Source organism: Scyliorhinus torazame, chromosome 20 (assembly GCF_047496885.1).
Source record: "Scyliorhinus torazame isolate Kashiwa2021f chromosome 20, sScyTor2.1, whole genome shotgun sequence".
Classification (NCBI taxonomy): Eukaryota; Metazoa; Chordata; class Chondrichthyes; order Carcharhiniformes; family Scyliorhinidae; genus Scyliorhinus; species Scyliorhinus torazame.
Window position 1 is genome coordinate 92,815,011 of NC_092726.1, and position 26,997 is coordinate 92,842,007.

The window sequence follows — 26,997 nt, forward strand, 5'->3', positions numbered from 1 at the left end:
GCGGCATCCATAAACAGGCGCCGGACTATGGTGACTAGGGGCTTTTCACAGTGACTTCAGTGAAATATGCTTGTGACAATGAGCGATTATTATTATTAATATTTCATCCGCGCCCCCCCGCGGATATGAAACCAGCCTGGAATTCATATCCCCCACCAACCATCACCGCAGAACAGATATCAGCACCCACCGGATATCACCCCCACCCCCGATATAAACCAACCACAGATATCACCCCCCCCCCCGATATCACCCAGCCCCAGATATCACCCAACCCCAGAGATCATCCAACCCAAGATATCACCCAACCTCAGATATCAGCCAACCCCAGATATCACGCAACCCCTGAGATCACCCAACTCCAGAGATCACCCAACCCCAGTATCACCAACCACTGACATCACCCAACGCCAGAGATCACCCAACCCCAGATATCAGCCAACCCCAGAGATCACCCAGCCCCAGATGTCACCCTACCCCGGATATCACCCAACCCCAGAGATCACCCAACCCCAGAGATCACCCAATCCCAGAGATCACCCAACCCAAGGTATCACCCAATCCAAGATATCACCCAACCCCAGAGATCACCCAACCCCAGAGATCACCCAACCCCAGGTATCGCCCAACCCCAGAGAACACCCAACCACAGATATCATTCAAACCCCGATATCACCCAAACCCAGATATAACCCAACCCCAGATATCACTCTACTCCGGATATCACCCAACCCCAGAGATCAACCAACTCAAGGGATCACACAACCCCAGACATCACCCAACCTCAGATATCACTCAACCCCAGATATTACCCAACCCCAGATATCGCCCAACCCCAGAAATCACCCAACTGCAGATATCACCCATCCCCGGATATCACCCATCCCCGGATATCACCCAACCCCAGAGATCACCCAGCGCCAGGGATCATCCAACCCCAGACAGCACCGTAGCCCGGATTTCACCCTACCCCAGATATCACCCAACCCCAGAGATCAACCAACCCCAGATATCACCCAACGCCAGATATCACGCAAGCCAGGAGATCATCCAACGCCAGAGATCATTCAACCCCAGATATCACCCAACCCCAGAGATCACCCAACCTCAGATATCACCCTACCCCGGATATCAACCCACCCCAGAGATCACCCAACCCCAGAGATCACCCAACTCCAATATCACCCAACCGCAGACATCACCCAACGCCAGAGATCACCCAACCCCAGATATCACCCAACCCCAGAGATCACACAGCCCCAGATATCACATTACCCGGGGAATCACCCAAACCCAGAGATCACCCAACTCCAGAGATCACCCAACCCCAGACATCACCCAACCCCAGAGATCACCCTACCCCAGGTATCACCCAATCCAAGATATCCCCCAACACCAGATATCACACAACCCCAGAGATCACCCAACCCCAGAGATCACCCAAACCCTGATATCATCCAACCCCAGAGAACACCAAACCACAGATGTCATCCAAACCCAGATACCACCCAACCTCAGATAAAACCCAAACACAGATGTCATCCTACCCCGTATATCACCCAACATCACATATTACCCAACCCCAGAGATTACCCAACCGCAGGTATCACCCAATCCAAGATATCACCCAACCCCAGATATCACACAACCCCAGACATCACTCTACCCCGGTTATCACCCAACGCCAGAGATTACCCAATCCCAGAGATCAGTCAACCCCTGAGATCACCCAACCCCAGATATCACCCAAACCCAGATATCAACCTACCCCGGATATCTCCCAACCACAGATATCACTCAACCCCAGAGATCACCCAACCCCAGACATCACCCAACCCCAGACATTACCCTATCCCATATGTCACCCAACCCGAGAGATCACCCATGCCCAGAGATCACACAACCCCACACATCACCCAACCCAAGAGATCACCCAACCTCAGATATCACCCAACCCCAGATGTTACCCAACCCCAGAGATCACCCAACCCCAGAGATCACCCAAATGCAGAGGTCACCCATCCCCGGATATCACCCAACCCCAGAGATCACCCAGCCCCAGAGAACACCCAACCCCAGAGATCACCCAACCCCAGAGATAACCCAAACCCTGATATCATCCAACCCCAGAGAACACCAAACCACAGATGTCATCCAAACCCAGATACCACCCAACCTCAGATATAACCCAAACACAGATGTCATCCTACCCCGTATATCACCCAACATCAGATATTACCCAACCCCAGAGATTACCCAACCGCAGGTATCACCCAATCCAAGATATCACCCAACCCCAGATATCACACAACCCCAGACATCACTCTACCCCGGTTATCACCCAACCCCAGATATCACCCAACCCCAGATATCACCCAACCCCAGATATCACCCAACACTTGAGATCACCCAACGCAAGAGATCACCCATCCACAGATATCACCCAACCTCAGATATCAACCAACCCCAGAGATCACCCAACCCCAGAGATCACCAAACCCCAGATATCACCCAACCCCAGATATCACCCAACCACAGATATCACCCTACCCCGGATATCACCCAACCCCAGAGATCACCCAACACCAGATATCACCTAAATCCAGTTATGACCCTACCCCAGAAATCACTCAACCATAGAGATCACACAACCCGAGATATCACCCAATTCCAGAGATCACACTACCCCAGAGATCACCCAACCCCAGAGATCACCCAACCCCAGATATCACCCAACCGGAGATATCACCAAAATCTAGATATCACCCAGCCCCAGAGATCACCCAAACCCAGAGATCACCCAACGCCAGATAACACGCAATAACGGATATCATCCAACCCCAGATATCACCAAACCCCGGATATCACCCTACTCCAGATATCACCAAACCCCAGAGACCATGGAACACCAGATATAACCTAACTCTAGATATCACGCAAGACCAGAGATCACCCAACGCCAGAGATCTTCCAACCCAAGATATCACCCAACCCCAGGGATCACCCAACCCAGATATCACCCACCCCCGAATATCAACAAACCCCAGAGATCACCCAAACCCAGAGATCACCCAACCCCAGAATCACCCAAACACAGACATAACCCAACGCCAGAGATCATACAACCATAGATGTCACCCAACCCCAGAGATCACCCAGCCCCATAGATCACCCAACACCAGAGATCACCCAACCCCAGGAATCACCCAATCCAAGATATCACCCAACCCCAGATATCACCCAACCACAGAGATCACCAAACTCCAGAGATCACCCAACCCCAGACATCATCGAACCCCAGACATCACCCTATCCCGGATATCACCCAACACCAGAGATCAACCAACCCCAGAGATCAGCCAACCCGTGAGATCACCCAACGCCAGAGAACACCCACCCCAGATATCACCCAACCCCAGATATCACCCTACACCAGATATCACCCTTCCGGATATCACCCAACCCGAGAGATCACCCAAGCCCAGAGCTCACTGAACCCCACACATCACCCAACCCAAGCGATCAGCCAACCCCAGATATCACCCAACCCCAGATATCACCCAACCCCAGAGATCACCCAACCCCAGAGATCACAAAAAAGTCAGATATCACTCTCCCCGGATATGACCCAACCCCAGAGATCACCAAACCGCAGAGAACACCCAACCCCAAATATCACCCAACATCAGAGATATCCATACCCCAGAGATCACGCAACCCCAGATACCACCCAACCCCAGATATCACCCAACCCCAGAAATCACCCAACCCCAGAGATCACCAAACCCCTGATATCACCCAACCCCAGATATCACCCAACCCCAGATATCTCCCTACCCCGGATATCACCCAACCATAGATATCACCCAAACCCCGATATCACCCTACCCCAGAAATCACTCAACCCCAGAGATCGCACAACCCGAGAGATCACCCAATCCCAGAGATCACACAACCCCAGAGATCACCCATCCCCAGAGATCACCCAACCCCAGATATCACCCAACCCCAGATTTCACCCAACCCCAGTGATCGCCCAACCCCTGAGATCACCAAATCCCAGATATCACCCAACCCCCAGGTATCACCCAACCCCAGATATCACCCTACCCCGGATGTCACCCAACCATAGATATCACCCAAACCCAGATATCACCCTACCCCAGAAATCACTCAACCCCAGAGATCACACAACCCGAGAGATCACCCAATCCCAGAGATCACCCAACCCCAGAGATCACCCAACACCAGACATCACCCAACCCCAGATATCACCAACCCCAGGTATCACACAACCGGAGATATCACCCAACCTAGATATCACCCAGCCCCGGAGATCACCCAAACCCAGAGATCACCCAACCCCAGATAACACGCAGTAACGGATATCACCTAACCCCCAACATCACCGAACCCCAGACATCACCCTACCCCGGATATCACCCAACGCCAGAGATCACCCAACCCCAGAGATGAGCCAACCCCTGAGAATACCCAACCACAGAGATCATCCAACCCCAGAGATCACCCAACCCCAGATATCACCCAACCCCAGGTATCACACAACCGGAGATATCACCCAACTTAGATATCACCCAACCCCAGATATCACCCTACCCCGGATATCACCCAACCCCAGATATCACCCAACCCCAGAGATCACCCAGCCCCAGACATCACCCAACCCCAGACATTACCCTATCCCATATATCACCCCACCCGTGAGATCACCCATGCCCAGAGATCACATAACACCACACATCACCCAACCCAAAAGATCACCCAACCCCAGATATCACCCAAACCCAGATATTACCCAACCCCAGAGATCACCCAACCCCAGAGATCACCCAAATGCAGATAGCACCCATCCCCGGATATCACCCCACCCCAGAGATCACCCAAACGCAGAGAACACCCAACCCCAGATATCACCAAACCTCAGAGATCACCCAACCCCAGAGATCACCCAACCCCAGATATCACCCAACCGCAGATATCACCCAACACCACAGATCACCAAACCCCAGATATCACCCAACCCCAGATTTCACCCAACCCCAGATATCAGCCCACCCCGGATATCACCCGTCCATAGATATCACACAAACCCCGATATCACCCTACCCATAAATCACTCAACCCCAGAGATCACACAACCCGAGAGATCACCCAATCGCAGAGATCACTCAACCCCAGTGATCACCCATCCCCAGAGATTACACAACCCCAGATATCACCCAACCCCAGATATTACCCAACCGGAGATATCACCCAAACCCAGAGATCACCCGACCTCAGATAACACGCAATAAAGGATATCACCCAAACCCACAGATCACCCAACCCCAGATATCATCCAACCCCAGATATCACCAAACCCCAGAGATCAAGCAACACCAGATATAACCTAACCCTAGATATCACGCAAGCCCAGAGATCACCCAACGCCAGAGATCATCCAACACCAGAGATCACCCAACCCAGAGATCACCCAACGCCAGAGATCATCCAACACCAGAGATCTCCCAACCCAGATATCACCCTCCCCCGGATATCAAACAACCCCAGAGATCACCCAAACCCAGAGATCACCCAAACCCAGTATCACCCAAACACAGACATCACCCAACGCCAGAGATCACCCAACCACAGATGTCACCCAACCCCAAAGATCACCCAGCCCTAGAGATCACCCAACACAAGGGATAACCCAACGTTAGGTATCACCCAATCCAAGATATCACCCAACCCCAGACATCACCCAACCTCAGATGTCACCCAGCCCTAGATATCACCCAACCCCAGATATCACCCAACCTCAGATGTCACCCAGCCCCAGATATCACCCAACCCCAGATATCACCCAACCACAGATGTCATCCAACCCCAGATATCACCCAACCCCAGATATCACCCAACACCAGAGATCACCCAACCCCAGAGATCACCCAGCCCCAGAGATCACCCAACTCCAGAGATCACCCAATCCCCGATATCACCCAACCCCAGAGATCACCCAACTCCAGAGATCACCCAACCCCAGACATCACCCAACCGCAGACATCACCCCAACCCGGATATCACCCAACGCCAGAGATCACCCAACCCCATAGATCACCCAACCACCTGAGATCACCCAACCCCAGTGATCACCCAACCCCAGATATCACCCAACCCCGTATATTACCCAACCCCAGAGATCACCCAACCCCAGAGATCACCCAACTGCAGATTTCACCCATCCCCGTATATCACCCAACACCAGAGATCACCCAACCCCAGATATCACCCAACCACAGAGATCACCCAACCACAGAGATCACACAACGCCAGATATAACCCAACCCCAGACATCTCCCAACCCCAGATATCACCCGACCTCGGAGATCACCCAACCCCAGAGATCACCCAACCACAGAGATCACCCAACCCCAGTAGCACCCAAACCCAGACATAACCCATTGCCAGAGATCATCCAACCACAGATGTCAACCAACCCCAGAGATCACCCAGCCCCAGAGATCACCCAACACCAGAGATCACGCAACCCCAGGTATCACCCAATCCAAGATATCACCTAACCCCAGATATCACCCAACCACAGAGATCACCCAACTCCACAGATCACCTAACCCCAGACATCACCGAACCCCAGACATCACCCTACCACGGATATCACCCAACGCCAGAGATCACCAATCCCAGAGATCAGCCAACCCCTGAGATCACCCAACACCAGAGATCACCCAACCCCAGAAATCAACCAACCTCAGATATCACCCTACCCCGGATATTACCCAACCCCAGAGATCACCCAAATGCAAATATCACACATCCCCGGATATCACCCAACCCCAGAGATCACCCAACCCCAGAGAACACCCAACCCCAGATATCACCCAACCCCAGAGATCACCCAACCCCAGAGATCACCCAACCCCAGATTTCACCCAATCCCAGATATCACCCAACCCCAGAGATCACCCAACCCCAGAGATCACCAAAACCCAGAGATCAACCAACCCCAGAGATCACCCAACCCAAGATTTCACCCAACCCCAGATATCACCCAACCCCAGATATCACCCAACCCCAGAGATCACCCAACCCCAGACATCACCAAAACCCAGATATCACCCAACCCCAGATAACACCCAACCCCAAACATCTCCAAACCCCAGACATCACCCGAACTCGGATATCACCCAACCCAAGAGATCACGCAACACCAGAGATCACCCAACCCCATACATCACCTAACTCCAGATATTACCCACCCCAGATATCACCCAACCCCAGAGATCACCCAATCCCAGGTATCAACCAATCCAAGATATTACCCAACCCCAGATATCACCCAACCCCAGATATCACCCTAACCCTGATATCACCCAACCCCAGAGATCACACGGCCCCAGAGATCACCCAACCCCAGGCATCACACAACCCCAGACATCACCCAGCCCAAGAGATCACCCAACCCCAGAGATCACCCAACCCCGGATATCACCCAACCATAGATATCACCCAACACCAGATTTCACCCTAACCCAGAAATCACTCAAACACAGAGATCACACAACCCGAGAGATCACCCAATCCCAGAGATCACCCAACCCCAGAGATCACCCAACCCCAGACACCACCCAACCCCAGATATCACCCAACCCCAGATATCACCCAACCGGAGATATCACCCAACCCCAGATGTCACGCAACAACGGATATGACCCAAACAGATATCATCCAACCCCAGATAACATCCAAACCCATATATCACCCAACTCCGTATATCACCCTCCCCCGGATATCACCAAACCCCAGAGACCAACCAACACCAGATATAATCCCACCCCAGAGATAACCCAAGCCCAGAGATCACACAACGCCAGAGATCATCCAACCCCAGATACCACCCAACCCCAGAGATAACCCAAGCCCAGAGATCACAAAACCCCATACATCACCCGACCCAAATATCACCATCCCACGGATATCAAAAACCCCCAGAGATCACCCAAACCCAGAGATCACACAACCCCAGTATCACCCAACCCCAGACATCACCCAACGCCAGAGATCACCCAACTAAAAATGTCACCCAACTCCAGAGATCACCCAGCCCCAGAGATCACCCAACACCAGAGATCACCCAACCCCAGGTATATCCCAATCCAAGATATCACCCAACCCCAGATATCACCCAACCCCTGACATTACACTATCCCTTATATCACCCAACCCGAGAGATCACCAAAGCCCAGAGATCACACAACCCCACACTTCACCCAACCCAAGCGATCACCCAACCCCAGAGATCACCCAAACCCAGAGAACACCCAGCCTCAGATATCACCCAACCCCAGAGATCATCATCCCCAGAGATCACCCAACCCGAGAGATCACCCAATCCCAGAGATCACCCAACCCCAGAGATCACCCAACCCCAGGTATCACCCAACCCCAGAAGTCACTCAGCCCCAGAAATCACACAACCCGAGAGATCACCCAATCCCAGAGATCACCCAACCCCAGAGATCACCCAACCCCAGGTTTCACCCAACCCCAGAGATCACCCAACCGCAGATGTCACCCAACAGCAGAGATCAACCAACCCCAGATATCACCCAAGCGGAGATATCACCCAACCCCAGAGATCACCCAAACCCAGAGATCACCCAACCCCAGTGATCACCAAATCCCAGGTATCACCCAACCCCAGAGATCACACAACCGCAGATATCACCCAACCCCAGAGATCACCCAACCCCAGATATCACCCAACCCCAGAGATCACCCAACCGCAGATATCACACAACCCCAGAGATCACTTAAACCCAGAGATCACCCAACCCCAGATAACACGCAACAACGGATATCACCCAAACCCAGATATCACCCAACCCCAGATATCATCCAACCCCAGATATCACTCAACCCCAGAGATCACACAACCCGAGAGATCACCCAATCCCAGAGATCACCCAACCCCAGAGATCACCCATCCCCTGAGGTCACCAAACCCCAGATATCACTCAACCACAGACATCACCCAACCCCAGAGATCACCCAACCCCAGATATCACCCAACCCCAGATATCACCCAACCCCAGAGATCACCCAACCCCAGAGATCACCAAACCCCAGATATCACCCAACCCCAGATATCACCCAACCCCAGATATCACCCAACCCCAGAGATCACCCAACCACAGATATCACCCAACCCCAGTGATCACCCAACCGCAGATATCACCCAACCCCAGAGATCACCTAAACCCAGAGATCACCCAACCTCAGATAACACGCAACAACGGATGTCACACAAACCCAGATATCACCCAACCGCAGATATCATCCAACCCCAGATATCACCCAACCCCAGAGATCACACAACCCGAGAGATCGCCCAATCCCAGAGATCACCCAACCCCAGAGATCACCCATCCCCTGAGGTCAACAAACCCCAGATATCACTCAACCACAGATATCACCCAACCCCAGAGATCACCGAACCCCAGAGATCACCCAACCCCAGATATCACCAAACCCCAGAGATCACCCAACCCCAGAGATCACCAAACCCCAGATATCACCCAAACCCAGATATCACCCAACCCCAGATATCACCCTACCCGGATATCACCCAACCACAGATATCACCCAAACCCAGATAACACCCTACCCCAGAAATTACTCAACCCCAGAGATCACACAACCCGAGAGATTACCCAATCCCAGAGATCATCCAACTCCAGAGATCACCCAACCCCAGATATCACAAAACCCCAGATATCACATAACCGGAGATATCACCCAAACCTAGATATCACCCAGCACCAGAGATCACCCAACACCAGAGATCACACAGCCCCAGATATCACATTACCCGGGGAATCACACAAATCCAGAGATCACGAACCCCAGATATCACCCAACACCAGAGATAACCCAGTCCCAGATATCACCCTACCCCGTATATCACCCAAACCCAGAGATCACCCAACTCCAGAGATCACCCAATCCTAGAGATCACCCAACCCCAGAGATCACCCAACCCCAGAGATCACCCAAACCCTGATATCATCCAACCCCAGAGAACACCAAACCACAGATGTCATCCAAACCCAGATACCACCCAACCTCAGATATAACCCAAACACAGATGTCATCCTACCCCGTATATCACCCAACATCAGATATTACCCAACCCCAGAGATTACCCAACCCCAGGTATCACCCAATCCCAGATATCACCCAACCCCAGATATCACACAACCCCAGACATCACTCTACCCCGGTTATCACCCAACGCCAGAGATTACCCAATCCCAGAGATCAGTCAACCCCTGAGATTACCCAACCCCAGATATCACCCAACCACAGATATCAACCTACCCCGGATATCTCCCAACCACAGATATCACTCATCCCCAGAGATCACCCAACCCCAGACATCACCCAACCCCAGACATTACCCTATCCCATATGTCACCCAACCCGAGAGATCACCCATGCCCAGAGATCACACAACCCCACACATCACCCAACCCAAGAGATCACCCAACCTCAGATATCAATCAACCCCAGATGTTACCCAACCCCAGAGATCACCCAACCCCAGAGATCACCCAAATGCAGAGGTCACCCATCCCCGGATATCACCCAACCCCAGAGATCACCCAGCCCCAGAGAACACCCAACCCCAGATATCACCCAACACTTGAGATCACCCAACCCAAGAGATCACCCAACCACAGATATCACACAACCTCAGATAACACCCAACCCCAGAGATCACCCAACCCCAGAGATCACCAAACCCCAGATATCACTCAACCCCAGATATCACCCAACCCCAGAAATCACCCTACCCTGGATATCACCCAACCATAGATATCACCTAAATCCAGTTATGACCCTACCCCAGAAATCACTCAACCATAGAGAACACACAACCCGAGAGATCACCCAATTCCAGAGATCACACTACCCCAGAGATCACCCAACCCCAGAGATCACCCAACCCCAGATATCACCCAACCCCAGATATCACCCAACCCCAGATATCACCCAACCGGAATTATATCACCAAAATCTAGATATCACACAGCCCCAGAGATCACCCAAACCCAGAGATCAGCCAACGCCAGATAACACGCAATAACGGATATCATCCAACCCCAGATATCACCAAACCCCGGATATCACCCTACTCCAGGTATCACCAAACCCCAGAGACCATGGAACACCAGATATAACCTAACTCTAGATATCAAGCAAGACCAGAGATCACCCAACGCCAGAGATCTTCGAACCCCAGATATCACCCAACCCCAGGGATCACCCAACCCAGATATCACCCACACCCGAATATCAACAAACCCAAGAGATCACCCAAACCCAGAGATCACCCAACCCCAGAATCACCCAAACACAGACATAACCCAACGCCAGAGATCATACAACCATAGATGTCACCCAACCCCAGAAATCACCCAGCCCCATAGATCACCCAACACCAGAGATCACCCAACCCCAGGAATCACCCAATCCAAGATATCACCCAACCCCAGATATCACCCAACCACAGAGATCACAAAACTCTAGAGATCACCCAACCCCAGACATCATCGAACCCCAGACATCACCCTATCCCGGATATCACCCAACACCAGAGATCACCCAACCCCAGAGATCAGCCAACCCGTGAGATCACCCAACGCCAGAGAACACCCACCCCAGATATCACCCAACCCCAGATATCACCCTACACCAGATATCACCCTTCCGGATATCACCCAAACCGAGAGATCACCCAAGCCCAGAGATCACACAACCCCACACATCACCCAACCCAAACGATCAGCCAACCCCAGATATCACCCAACCCCAGATATTACCCAACCCCAGAGATCACCCAACCCCAGATATTACCCAACCCCAGAGATCACCCAACCCCAGAGATCACAAAAAAGTCAGATATCACTCTCCCCGGATATCACCCAACCCCAAATATCACCCAACACCAGAGATATCCAAACCCCAGAGATCACCCAACCCCAGATACCACCCAACCCCAGATATCACCCAACCCCAGAAATCACCCAACCCCAGAGATCACCAAACCCCTGATATCACCCTACCCCAGAAATCACTCAACCCCAGAGATCGCACAACCCGAGAGATCACCCAATCCCAGAGATCACCAAACCCCAGAGATCACCCATCCCCAGAGATCACCCAACCCCAGATTTCACACAACCCCAGATATCACCCAACCCCAGAGATCACCCAACCCCAGATATCACCCAACCCCAGATTTTACCCAACCCCAGTGATCGCCCAACCCCTGAGATCACCAAATCCCAGATATCACCCAACCCCCAGGTATCACCCAACCCCAGATATCCCCCTACCCCGGATGTCACCCAACCATAGATATCACCCAAACCCAGATATCACCCTACCCCAGAAATCACTCAACCCCAGAGATCACACAACCCGAGAGATCACCCAATCCCAGAGATCACCCAACCCCAGAGATCACCCAACGCCAGAGATCACCCAACCCCAGATATCACCAACCCCAGGTATCACACAACCGGAGATATCACCCAACCTAGATATCACCCAGCCCCAGAGATCACCCAAACCCAGAGATCACCCAACCCCAGATAACACGCAGTAACGGATATCACCTAACCACAGACATCACCGAACCCCAGACATCACCCTACCCCGGATATCACCCAACGCCAGAGATCACCCAACCCCAGAGATGAGCCAACCCCTGAGATCACGCAACCCCTGATATCACACAACCCCAGGTATCACACAACCGGAGATATCACCCAACTGAGATATCACCCAACCCCAGATATCACCCTACCCCGGATATCACCCAGCCCCAGACATCACCCAACCCGAGACATTACCCTATCCCATATATCACCCCACCCGAGAGATCAGCCATGCCCAGAGATCACATAACACCACACATCACCCAACCAAAGAGATCACCCAACCCCAGATATCACCCAACCCCAGATATTACCCAACCCCAGAGATCACCCAACCCCAGAGATCACCCAAATGCAGATATCACCCATCCTCGGATATCGCCCCACCCCAGAGATCACCCAAACGCAGAGAACACCCAACCCCAGATATCATCAAACCTCAGAGATCACCCAACCCCAGAGATCACCCAACCCCAGATATCACCCAACCGCAGATATCACCCAAAACCAGAGATCACCAAACCCCAGATATCACCCAACCCCAATTATCACCCAACCCCAGATATCAGCCCACCCCGGATATCACCCGTCCATAGATATCACACAAACCCCGATATCACCCTCCCCATAAATCACTCAACCCCAGAGATCACACAACCCGAGAGATCACCCAATCGCAGAGATCACCCAACCCCAGTGATCACCCATCCCCAGAGATTACCCAACCCCAGATATCACCCAACCCCAGATATTATCCAACCGGAGATATCACCCAAACCCAGAGATCACCCAACCTCAGATAACACGCAATAACGGATATCACCCAAACCCACAGATCACCCAACCCCAGATATCATCCAACCCCAGATATCACCAAACCCCAGAGATCAAGCAACACCAGATATAACCTAACCCTAGATATCACGCAAGCCCAGAGATCACCCAACGCCAGAGATCATCCAACACCAGAGATCACCCAACCCAGAGATCACCCAACGCCAGAGATCATCCAACACCAGAGATCACCCAACCCAGATATCACCCTTCCCCGGATATCAACCAACCCCAGAGATCACCCAAACCCAGAGATCACCCAAACCCAGTATCACCCAAACACAGACATCACCCAACGCCAGAGATCACCCAACCACAGATGTCACCCAACCCCAAAGATCACCCAGCCCTAGAGATCACCCAACACAAGGGATAACCCAACTTTAGGTATCACCCAATCCAAGATATCACCCAACCCCAGATATCACCCAACCTCAGATGTCACCCAGCCCCAGATATCACCCAACCCCAGATATCACCCAACCTCAGATGTCACCCAGCCCCAGATATCACCCACCCCAGATATCACCCAACCACAGATGTCATCCAACCCCAGATATCAATCAACCCCAGATATCACCCAACACCAGAGATCACCCAACCCCAGAGCTCACCCAGCCCCAGAGATCACCCAACTCCAGAGATCACCCAATCCCCGATATCACCCAACCCCAGAGATCACCCAACTCCAGAGATCACCCAACCCCAGACATCACCCAACCGCAGACATCACCCCAACCCGGATATCACCCAACGCCAGAGATCACCCAACCCCTTAGATCACCCAACCACCTGAGATCACCCAACCCCAGTGATCACCCAACCCCAGATATCATCCAACCCCGTATATTACCCAACCCCAGAGATCACCCAACCCCAGAGATCACCCAACTACAGATTTCACCCATCCCCGTATATCACCCAACACCAGAGATCACCCATCCCCAGATATCACCCAACCAAAGAGATCACCCAACCACAGAGATCACACAACGCCAGATATAACCCAACCCCAGATATAACCCAACCCCTGATATAACCCTAACACGGATATCACCCAACCACAGATATAACCCAATACCAGAGATCACCCAACCACAGAGATCACCGAACCCCAGACATCACACAACCCCAGACATCACCCGACCACAGATATCACCCAATCCCAGGTATTACCAACCCCAGAGATCACCCACCCTAGAGTTCACCCAACTGCAGAGATTACCCAACCCCAGAGATCACCCAACCCTAATATCACCCAACCCCAGAAATCACCCAACCCCAGATATCACCCAACCCCGGACATCTCCCAACCCCAGATATCACCCGACATCGGATATCACCCAACCCCAGAGATCACCCAACCACAGAGATCACCCAACCCCAGTAGCACCCAAACCCAGACATAACCCATTGCCAGAGATCATCCAACCACAGATGTCAACCAACCCCAGAGATCACCCAGCCCCAGAGATCACCCAACACCAGAGATCACGCAACCACAGGTATCACCCAATCCAAGACATCACCTAACCCCAGATATCACCCAACCACAGAGATCACCCAACTCCACAGATCACCTAACCCCAGACATCACCGAACCCCAGACATCACCCTACCACGGATATCACCCAACGCCAGAGATCACCCAACCCCAGAGATCAGCCAACCCCTGAGATCACCCAACCCCAGAGATCACCCAACCCCAGAAATCACCCAACCTCAGATATCACCCTGCCCCAGATATCACCCTACCCCGGATATTACCCAACCCCAGAGATCACCCAAATGCAAATATCACACATCCCCGGATATCACCCAACCCCAGAGATCACCCAACCCCAGAGAACACACAACCCCAGATATCACCCAACCCCAGAGATCACCCAACCCCAGAGATCACCCAACCCCAGATTTCACCCAACCCCAGATATCACCCAACCCCAGAGATCACCCAACCAAAGAGATCAACAAAACCCAGAGATCAACCAACCCCAGAGATCACCCAACCCCAGATTTCACCCAACCCCAGATATCACCTAACCCCAGATATCACCCAACCCCAGAGATCACCCAACCCCAGAGATCACCAAAACCCAGATATCACCCAACCCCAGATAACACCCAACCCCAAACATCTCCCAACCCCAGACATCACCCGACCTCGGATATCACCCAACCCAAGAGATCACGCAACCCCAGAGATCACCCAACCCCATACATCACCTAACTCCAGATATTACCCACCCCAGATATCACCCAACCCCAGAGATCACCCAATCCCAGGTATCACCCAATCCAAGATATTACCCAACCCCAGATATCACCCAACCCCAGATATCACCCTAACCCTGATATCACCCAACCCCAGAGATCACACGGCCCCAGAGATCACCCAACTCCAGGCATCACACAACCCCAGACATCACCCAGCCCAAGAGATCACCCAACCCCAGAGATCACCCAATCCCGGATATCACCCAACCATAGACATCACCCAACACCAGATATCACCCTACCCCAGAAATCACTCAAACACAGAGATCACACAACCCGAGAGATCACCCAATCCCAGAGATCACCCAACCCCAGAGATCACCCAACCCCAGACACCACCCAACCCCAGATATCACCCAACCCCAGATATCACCCAACCGGAGATATCACCCAACACCAGATATCACGCAACAACGGATATGACCCAAACAGATATCATCCAACCCCAGATAACATCCAACCCCATATATCACCCAACTCCGTATATCACTCTTCCCCGGATATCACCAAACCCCAGAGATCAATCAACACCAGATATAATCCCACCCCAGAGATAACCCAAGCCCAGAGATCACACAACGCCAGAGATCATCCAACCCCAGATACCACCCATCCCAGAGATAACCCAAGCCCAGAGATCACAAAACCCCATACATCACCCAACCCAAATATCACCATCCCACGGATATCAAAAAAACCCAAAGATCACCCAACCCCAGAGATCACACAACCCCAGTATCACCCAACCCCAGACATCACCCAACGCCAGAGATCACCCAACTAAAAATGTCACCCAACCCCAGAGATCACCCAGCCCCAGAGATCACCCAACACCAGAGATCACCCAACCCCAGGTATATCCCAATCCAAGATATCACCCAACCCCAGATATCACCCAACCCCTGACATTACCCTATCCCTTATATCACCCAACTCGAGAGATCACCAAAGCCCAGAGATCACACAGCCCCACACTTCACCCAACCCAAGCGATCACCCAACCCCAGAGATCATCCAAACCCAGAGAACACCCAGCTTCAGATATCCCCCAACCCCAGAGATCATCATCCCTAGAGATCACCCAACCCGAGAGATCACCCAATCCCAGAGATCACCCAACCCCAGAGATCACCCAACCCCAGGTATCACCCAACCCCAGAAATCGCTCATCCCCAGAAATCACACAACCCCTAGAGATCACCCAATCCCAGAGATTACCCAACCCCAGAGATCACCCAACCCCAGGTATCACCCAACCCCAGAGATCACCCAACCGCAGATATCACCCAACCCCAGAGGTCAGCCAACCCCAGAGATCACCGAACCCCAGATATCACCCAACCCCAGATATCACCCAACCCCAGAGATCACCCAACCCCAGAGATCACCAAACCCCAGATATCACCCAACCCCAGATATCACCCAACCCCAGATATCACCCTACCCGGATATCACCCAACCATAGATATCACCCAAACCCAGATATCACCCTACCCCAGAAATTACTCAACCCCAGAGATCACACAACCCGAGAGATCACCCAATCCCAGAGATCACCCAACTCCAGAGATCACCCAACCCCAGATATCACAAAACCCCAGATATCACATAACCGGAGATATCACCCAAACCTAGATATCACCCAGCACCAGAGATCACCCAAACCCAGAGATCACACAACCCCAGGTAACACGCAATAACGGATATCAACCAACCCCAGACATCACCGATCCCCAGACATCACCCTACCTCGGATATCACCCAACGCCAGCGATCACCCAACCCCAGAGATCAGCCAACCCCTGAGAGTACCCAACCACAGAGATCACCCAACCTTAGATATCACCCAGCCCCAGATATCACCCAACCCCAGATATCACCCTCACCGGGATATCACCCAACCCCAGATATCACCCAACCCCAGAGATCACCCAGCACGAGAGATCACCAAACCCAAGACATTACCCTATCCCATATATCACCCAACCCGAGAGATCACCCAAGCCCAGAGATCACACAACCCCACACATCACCCAACCCTAGAGATCACCCAACCCCAGATATCACCCAACCCCAGATATTACCCAACCCCAGAGATCACCCAACACCAGAGATCACCCAATTGCAGATATCACCCATCCCCGGATATCACCCAACACCAGCGATCACCCAATCCCAGAGGACACCCAACCCCAGATATCACCCAACCTCAGAGATCACCCAACCCCAGGGATCACACAACGCCAGAGATCTTCCAACCCCAGATATCACCCAACCCCAGAGATTACCCAACCCCAGAGATCACCCAACCCCAGAGATCACCCAAATGCAGATATCACCCATCCTCGGATATCGCCCCACCCCAGAGATCACCCAAACGCAGAGAACACCCAACCCCAGATATCATCAAACCTCAGAGATCACCCAACCCCAGAGATCACCCAACCCCAGATATCACCCAACCGCAGATATCACCCAAAACCAGAGATCACCAAACCCCAGATATCACCCAACCCCAATTATCACCCAACCCCAGATATCAGCCCACCCCGGATATCACCCGTCCATAGATATCACACAAACCCCGATATCACCCTCCCCATAAATCACTCAACCCCAGAGATCACACAACCCGAGAGATCACCCAATCGCAGAGATCACCCAACCCCAGTGATCACCCATCCCCAGAGATTACCCAACCCCAGATATCACCCAACCCCAGATATTATCCAACCGGAGATATCACCCAAACCCAGAGATCACCCAACCTCAGATAACACGCAATAACGGATATCACCCAAACCCACAGATCACCCAACCCCAGATATCATCCAACCCCAGATATCACCAAACCCCAGAGATCAAGCAACACCAGATATAACCTAACCCTAGATATCACGCAAGCCCAGAGATCACCCAACGCCAGAGATCATCCAACACCAGAGATCACCCAACCCAGAGATCACCCAACGCCAGAGATCATCCAACACCAGAGATCACCCAACCCAGATATCACCCTTCCCCGGATATCAACCAACCCCAGAGATCACCCAAACCCAGAGATCACCCAAACCCAGTATCACCCAAACACAGACATCACCCAACGCCAGAGATCACCCAACCACAGATGTCACCCAACCCCAAAGATCACCCAGCCCTAGAGATCACCCAACACAAGGGATAACCCAACTTTAGGTATCACCCAATCCAAGATATCACCCAACCCCAGATATCACCCAACCTCAGATGTCACCCAGCCCCAGATATCACCCAACCCCAGATATCACCCAACCTCAGATGTCACCCAGCCCCAGATATCACCCACCCCAGATATCACCCAACCACAGATGTCATCCAACCCCAGATATCAATCAACCCCAGATATCACCCAACACCAGAGATCACCCAACCCCAGAGCTCACCCAGCCCCAGAGATCACCCAACTCCAGAGATCACCCAATCCCCGATATCACCCAACCCCAGAGATCACCCAACTCCAGAGATCACCCAACCCCAGACATCACCCAACCGCAGACATCACCCCAACCCGGATATCACCCAACGCCAGAGATCACCCAACCCCTTAGATCACCCAACCACCTGAGATCACCCAACCCCAGTGATCACCCAACCCCAGATATCATCCAACCCCGTATATTACCCAACCCCAGAGATCACCCAACCCCAGAGATCACCCAACTACAGATTTCACCCATCCCCGTATATCACCCAACACCAGAGATCACCCATCCCCAGATATCACCCAACCAAAGAGATCACCCAACCACAGAGATCACACAACGCCAGATATAACCCAACCCCAGATATAACCCAACCCCTGATATAACCCTAACACGGATATCACCCAACCACAGATATAACCCAATACCAGAGATCACCCAACCACAGAGATCACCGAACCCCAGACATCACACAACCCCAGACATCACCCGACCACAGATATCACCCAATCCCAGGTATTACCAACCCCAGAGATCACCCACCCTAGAGTTCACCCAACTGCAGAGATTACCCAACCCCAGAGATCACCCAACCCTAATATCACCCAACCCCAGAAATCACCCAACCCCAGATATCACCCAACCCCGGACATCTCCCAACCCCAGATATCACCCGACCTCGGATATCACCCAACCCCAGAGATCACCCAACCACAGAGATCACCCAACCCCAGTAGCACCCAAACCCAGACATAACCCATTGCCAGAGATCATCCAACCACAGATGTCAACCAACCCCAGAGATCACCCAGCCCCAGAGATCACCCAACACCAGAGATCACGCAACCACAGGTATCACCCAATCCAAGACATCACCTAACCCCAGATATCACCCAACCACAGAGATCACCCAACTCCACAGATCACCTAACCCCAGACATCACCGAACCCCAGACATCACCCTACCACGGATATCACCCAACGCCAGAGATCACCCAACCCCAGAGATCAGCCAACCCCTGAGATCACCCAACCCCAGAGATCACCCAACCCCAGAAATCACCCAACCTCAGATATCACCCTGCCCCAGATATCACCCTACCCCGGATATTACCCAACCCCAGAGATCACCCAAATGCAAATATCACACATCCCCGGATATCACCCAACCCCAGAGATCACCCAACCCCAGAGAACACACAACCCCAGATATCACCCAACCCCAGAGATCACCCAACCCCAGAGATCACCCAACCCCAGATTTCACCCAACCCCAGATATCACCCAACCCCAGAGATCACCCAACCAAAGAGATCAACAAAACCCAGAGATCAACCAACCCCAGAGATCACCCAACCCCAGATTTCACCCAACCCCAGATATCACCTAACCCCAGATATCACCCAACCCCAGAGATCACCCAACCCCAGAGATCACCAAAACCCAGATATCACCCAACCCCAGATAACACCCAACCCCAAACATCTCCCAACCCCAGACATCACCCGACCTCGGATATCACCCAACCCAAGAGATCACGCAACCCCAGAGATCACCCAACCCCATACATCACCTAACTCCAGATATTACCCACCCCAGATATCACCCAACCCCAGAGATCACCCAATCCCAGGTATCACCCAATCCAAGATATTACCCAACCCCAGATATCACCCAACCCCAGATATCACCCTAACCCTGATATCACCCAACCCCAGAGATCACACGGCCCCAGAGATCACCCAACTCCAGGCATCACACAACCCCAGACATCACCCAGCCCAAGAGATCACCCAACCCCAGAGATCACCCAATCCCGGATATCACCCAACCATAGACATCACCCAACACCAGATATCACCCTACCCCAGAAATCACTCAAACACAGAGATCACACAACCCGAGAGATCACCCAATCCCAGAGATCACCCAACCCCAGAGATCACCCAACCCCAGACACCACCCAACCCCAGATATCACCCAACCCCAGATATCACCCAACCGGAGATATCACCCAACACCAGATATCACGCAACAACGGATATGACCCAAACAGATATCATCCAACCCCAGATAACATCCAACCCCATATATCACCCAACTCCGTATATCACTCTTCCCCGGATATCACCAAACCCCAGAGATCAATCAACACCAGATATAATCCCACCCCAGAGATAACCCAAGCCCAGAGATCACACAACGCCAGAGATCATCCAACCCCAGATACCACCCATCCCAGAGATAACCCAAGCCCAGAGATCACAAAACCCCATACATCACCCAACCCAAATATCACCATCCCACGGATATCAAAAAAACCCAAAGATCACCCAACCCCAGAGATCACACAACCCCAGTATCACCCAACCCCAGACATCACCCAACGCCAGAGATCACCCAACTAAAAATGTCACCCAACCCCAGAGATCACCCAGCCCCAGAGATCACCCAACACCAGAGATCACCCAACCCCAGGTATATCCCAATCCAAGATATCACCCAACCCCAGATATCACCCAACCCCTGACATTACCCTATCCCTTATATCACCCAACTCGAGAGATCACCAAAGCCCAGAGATCACACAGCCCCACACTTCACCCAACCCAAGCGATCACCCAACCCCAGAGATCATCCAAACCCAGAGAACACCCAGCTTCAGATATCCCCCAACCCCAGAGATCATCATCCCTAGAGATCACCCAACCCGAGAGATCACCCAATCCCAGAGATCACCCAACCCCAGAGATCACCCAACCCCAGGTATCACCCAACCCCAGAAATCGCTCATCCCCAGAAATCACACAACCCCTAGAGATCACCCAATCCCAGAGATTACCCAACCCCAGAGATCACCCAACCCCAGGTATCACCCAACCCCAGAGATCACCCAACCGCAGATATCACCCAACCCCAGAGGTCAGCCAACCCCAGAGATCACCGAACCCCAGATATCACCCAACCCCAGATATCACCCAACCCCAGAGATCACCCAACCCCAGAGATCACCAAACCCCAGATATCACCCAACCCCAGATATCACCCAACCCCAGATATCACCCTACCCGGATATCACCCAACCATAGATATCACCCAAACCCAGATATCACCCTACCCCAGAAATTACTCAACCCCAGAGATCACACAACCCGAGAGATCACCCAATCCCAGAGATCACCCAACTCCAGAGATCACCCAACCCCAGATATCACAAAACCCCAGATATCACATAACCGGAGATATCACCCAAACCTAGATATCACCCAGCACCAGAGATCACCCAAACCCAGAGATCACACAACCCCAGGTAACACGCAATAACGGATATCAACCAACCCCAGACATCACCGATCCCCAGACATCACCCTACCTCGGATATCACCCAACGCCAGCGATCACCCAACCCCAGAGATCAGCCAACCCCTGAGAGTACCCAACCACAGAGATCACCCAACCTTAGATATCACCCAGCCCCAGATATCACCCAACCCCAGATATCACCCTCACCGGGATATCACCCAACCCCAGATATCACCCAACCCCAGAGATCACCCAGCACGAGAGATCACCAAACCCAAGACATTACCCTATCCCATATATCACCCAACCCGAGAGATCACCCAAGCCCAGAGATCACACAACCCCACACATCACCCAACCCTAGAGATCACCCAACCCCAGATATCACCCAACCCCAGATATTACCCAACCCCAGAGATCACCCAACACCAGAGATCACCCAATTGCAGATATCACCCATCCCCGGATATCACCCAACACCAGCGATCACCCAATCCCAGAGGACACCCAACCCCAGATATCACCCAACCTCAGAGATCACCCAACCCCAGGGATCACACAACGCCAGAGATCTTCCAACCCCAGATATCACCCAACCCCAGAGATAACCCAAGCCCAGAGATCACACAACCCCACACATCACCCAACCCAGATTTCACCATCCCACGGATATCAAAAACCCCAGAGATCACCCAAACCCAGAGATCACCCAACCACAGTATCAATCAACCCCAGACATCACCCAACGCCAGAGATCACCATCCACAGATATCACCCAACACCAGAGATCACCCAACCCCAGGTATATCCCAATCCAAGATATCACCCACCCCAGATATCACCCAACCGCAGATATCACCCAACCCCAGAGGTCAGCCAACAGCAGAGATCAACCAACCCCAGATATCACCCAAGCGGAGATATCACCCAACCCCAGAGATCACCCAAACCCAGAGATCACCCAACCCCAGTGATCAACAAATCCCAGGTATCACCCAACCCCAGAGATCACACAACCGCAGATATCACCCAACCCCAGAGATCACCCATCCCCAGATATCACCCAATCCCAGAGATCACCCAACCGCAGATATCACCCAACCCCAGAGATCACCTAAACCCAGAGATCACCCAACCCCAGATAACACGCAACAACGGATATCACCCAAACCCAGATATCACCCAACCCCAGATATCATCCAACCCCAGATATCACCCAACCCCAGAGATCACACAACGCGAGAGATCACCCAATCCCAGAGATCACCCAACCCCAGAGATCACCCATCCCCTGAGGTCACCAAACCCCAGATATCACTCAACCACAGATATCACCCAACCCCAGAGATCATCCAACCCCAGATATCACCCAACCCCAGATATCACCCAACCCCAGAGATCACCCAACTCCAGAGATCACCAAACCCCAGATATCACCCAACCCCAGATATCACCCAACCCCAGATATCACCCAACCCCAGAGATCACCCAACCACAGTTATCACCCAACCCCAGTGATCACCCAACCGCAGATATCACCCAACCCCAGAGATCACCTAAACCCAGAGATCACCCAACCCCAGATAACACGCAACAACGGATGTCACACACACCCAGATATCACCCAACCGCAGATATCATCCAACCCCAGATATCACCCAACCCCAGAGATCACACAACCCGAGAGAACGCCCAATCCCAGAGATCACCCAACCCCAGAGATCACCCATCCCCTGAGGTCACCAAACCCCAGATATCACTCAACCACAGATATCACCCAACCCCAGAGATCACCGAACCCCAGATATCACCCAACCCCAGATATCACCCAACCCCAGAGATCACCCAACCCCAGAGATCACCAAACCCCAGATATCACCCAACCCCAGATATCACCCAACCCCAGATATCACCCTACCCGGATATCACCCAACCATAGATATCACCCAAACCCAGATATCACCCTACCCCAGAAATTACTCAACCCCAGAGATCACACAACCCGAGAGATCACCCAATCCCAGAGATCACCCAACTCCAGAGATCACCCAACCCCAGATATCACAAAACCCCAGATATCACATAACCGGAGATATCACCCAAACCTAGATATCACCCAGCACCAGAGATCACCCAAACCCAGAGATCACACAACCCCAGGTAACACGCAATAACGGATATCAACCAACCCCAGACATCACCGATCCCCAGACATCACCCTACCTCGGATATCACCCAACGCCAGCGATCACCCAACCCCAGAGATCAGCCAACCCCTGAGAGTACCCAACCACAGAGATCACCCAACCTTAGATATCACCCAGCCCCAGATATCACCCAACCCCAGATATCACCCTCACCGGGATATCACCCAACCCCAGATATCACCCAACCCCAGAGATCACCCAGCACGAGAGATCACCAAACCCAAGACATTACCCTATCCCATATATCACCCAACCCGAGAGATCACCCAAGCCCAGAGATCACACAACCCCACACATCACCCAACCCTAGAGATCACCCAACCCCAGATATCACCCAACCCCAGATATTACCCAACCCCAGAGATCACCCAACACCAGAGATCACCCAATTGCAGATATCACCCATCCCCGGATATCACCCAACACCAGAGATCACCCAATCCCAGAGGACACCAAACCCCAGATATCACCCAACCTCAGAGATCACCCAACCCCAGGGATCACACAACGCCAGAGATCTTCCAACCCCAGATATCACCCAACCCCAGAGATAACCCAAGCCCAGAGATCACACAACCCCACACATCACCCAACCCAGATTTCACCATCCCACGGATATCAAAAAACCCCAGAGATCACCCAAACCCAGAGATCACCCAACCACAGTATCAATCAACCCCAGACATCACCCAACGCCAGAGATCACCATCCACAGATGTCACCCAACCCCAGAGATCACCCAGCCCCAGAGATCACCCAACACCAGAGATCACCCAACCCCAGGTATATCCCAATCCAAGATATCACCTACCCCAGATATCACCCAACCCCAGATATCACCCAACCCCAGCCATTACCCTATCCCATATATCACCCAACCCGAGAGATCACCAAAGCCCAGAGATCACACAACCCCACACTTCACCCAACCCAAGAGATCACCCAACCCCAGAGATCATCCAACCCCAGAGAACACCCAACCCCAGATATCACCCAACACCAGAGATCATCATCCCCAGAGATCACCCAACCCCAGATATCACCCTACCCCAGATATTACCCAACCCCAGATATCACCCTACTCCGGACATCACCCAACGATAGATATCACCCAAACCCAGATATCACCCTACCCCAGAAATCACTCAACCCCAGAAATCACACAACCCGAGAGATCACCCAATCCCAGAGATCACCCAACCCCAGAGATCACCCAACCGCAGAGATCAACCAATCCCAGATATCACCCAACCGGAGATATCACCCAACCCCAGAGATCACCCAAACCCAGAGATCACCCAACCCCAGATATCACCAAACCCCAGAGATCAAGCAACACAATATATAACCTAACCCAAGATATCACGCAAGCCCAGAGATCACCCAACGCCAGAGATCATCCAACCCCAGATATCATAACCCCAGAGATCACCCAACCCAGATATCACCCTCCCCCGGATATCAACCAACCCCAGAGATCACCCAACCCCAGATATCACCCAACCCCAAAAATCACCCATACCCAGATAACACCCAAACCCAGAAATCACCCAACCACATTCACCACCCTACACCGTATATCACCCAACGTCAGAGATCACCCAACCCCAGAGTGCACCGAACCCCAGACATCAACCAACCCCAGAGGTCACCCAACCCCAGAGTTCAACCTACCCGGGATATCACTCAACCAAAGACATCACGCTACCCCGGATATCACCAACCCCAGATATCACCCAACAACAGATATCACCCAACCCAGATATCACGCTCCCCCGGACATCAACCAACCCCAGAGATCACCCAAACCCAGAGATCACCCAAACCCAGTATCACCCAAACCCAGACATCACTCAACGCCAGAGATCACCCAACCACAGATGTCACCCAACCCCAAAGATCACCCAGCCCCAGGGATCACCCAACACCAGAGATCACCCAACCCCAGAGATCACCCAACCCCAGGATCACCCAACTCCAGTGATCACCCAATCCCCGATATCACCCAACCGCAGAGATCACACAACTCCAGAGATCACACATCCCCAGACATCACCCAACCCCAGAAAACACCCGAACCCGGATATCACCCAACGCCAGAGATCACCCAACCCCAGAGATCACCCAACCCCAGTATCACCCAACCCCTGACATCACCCAACGCCAGAG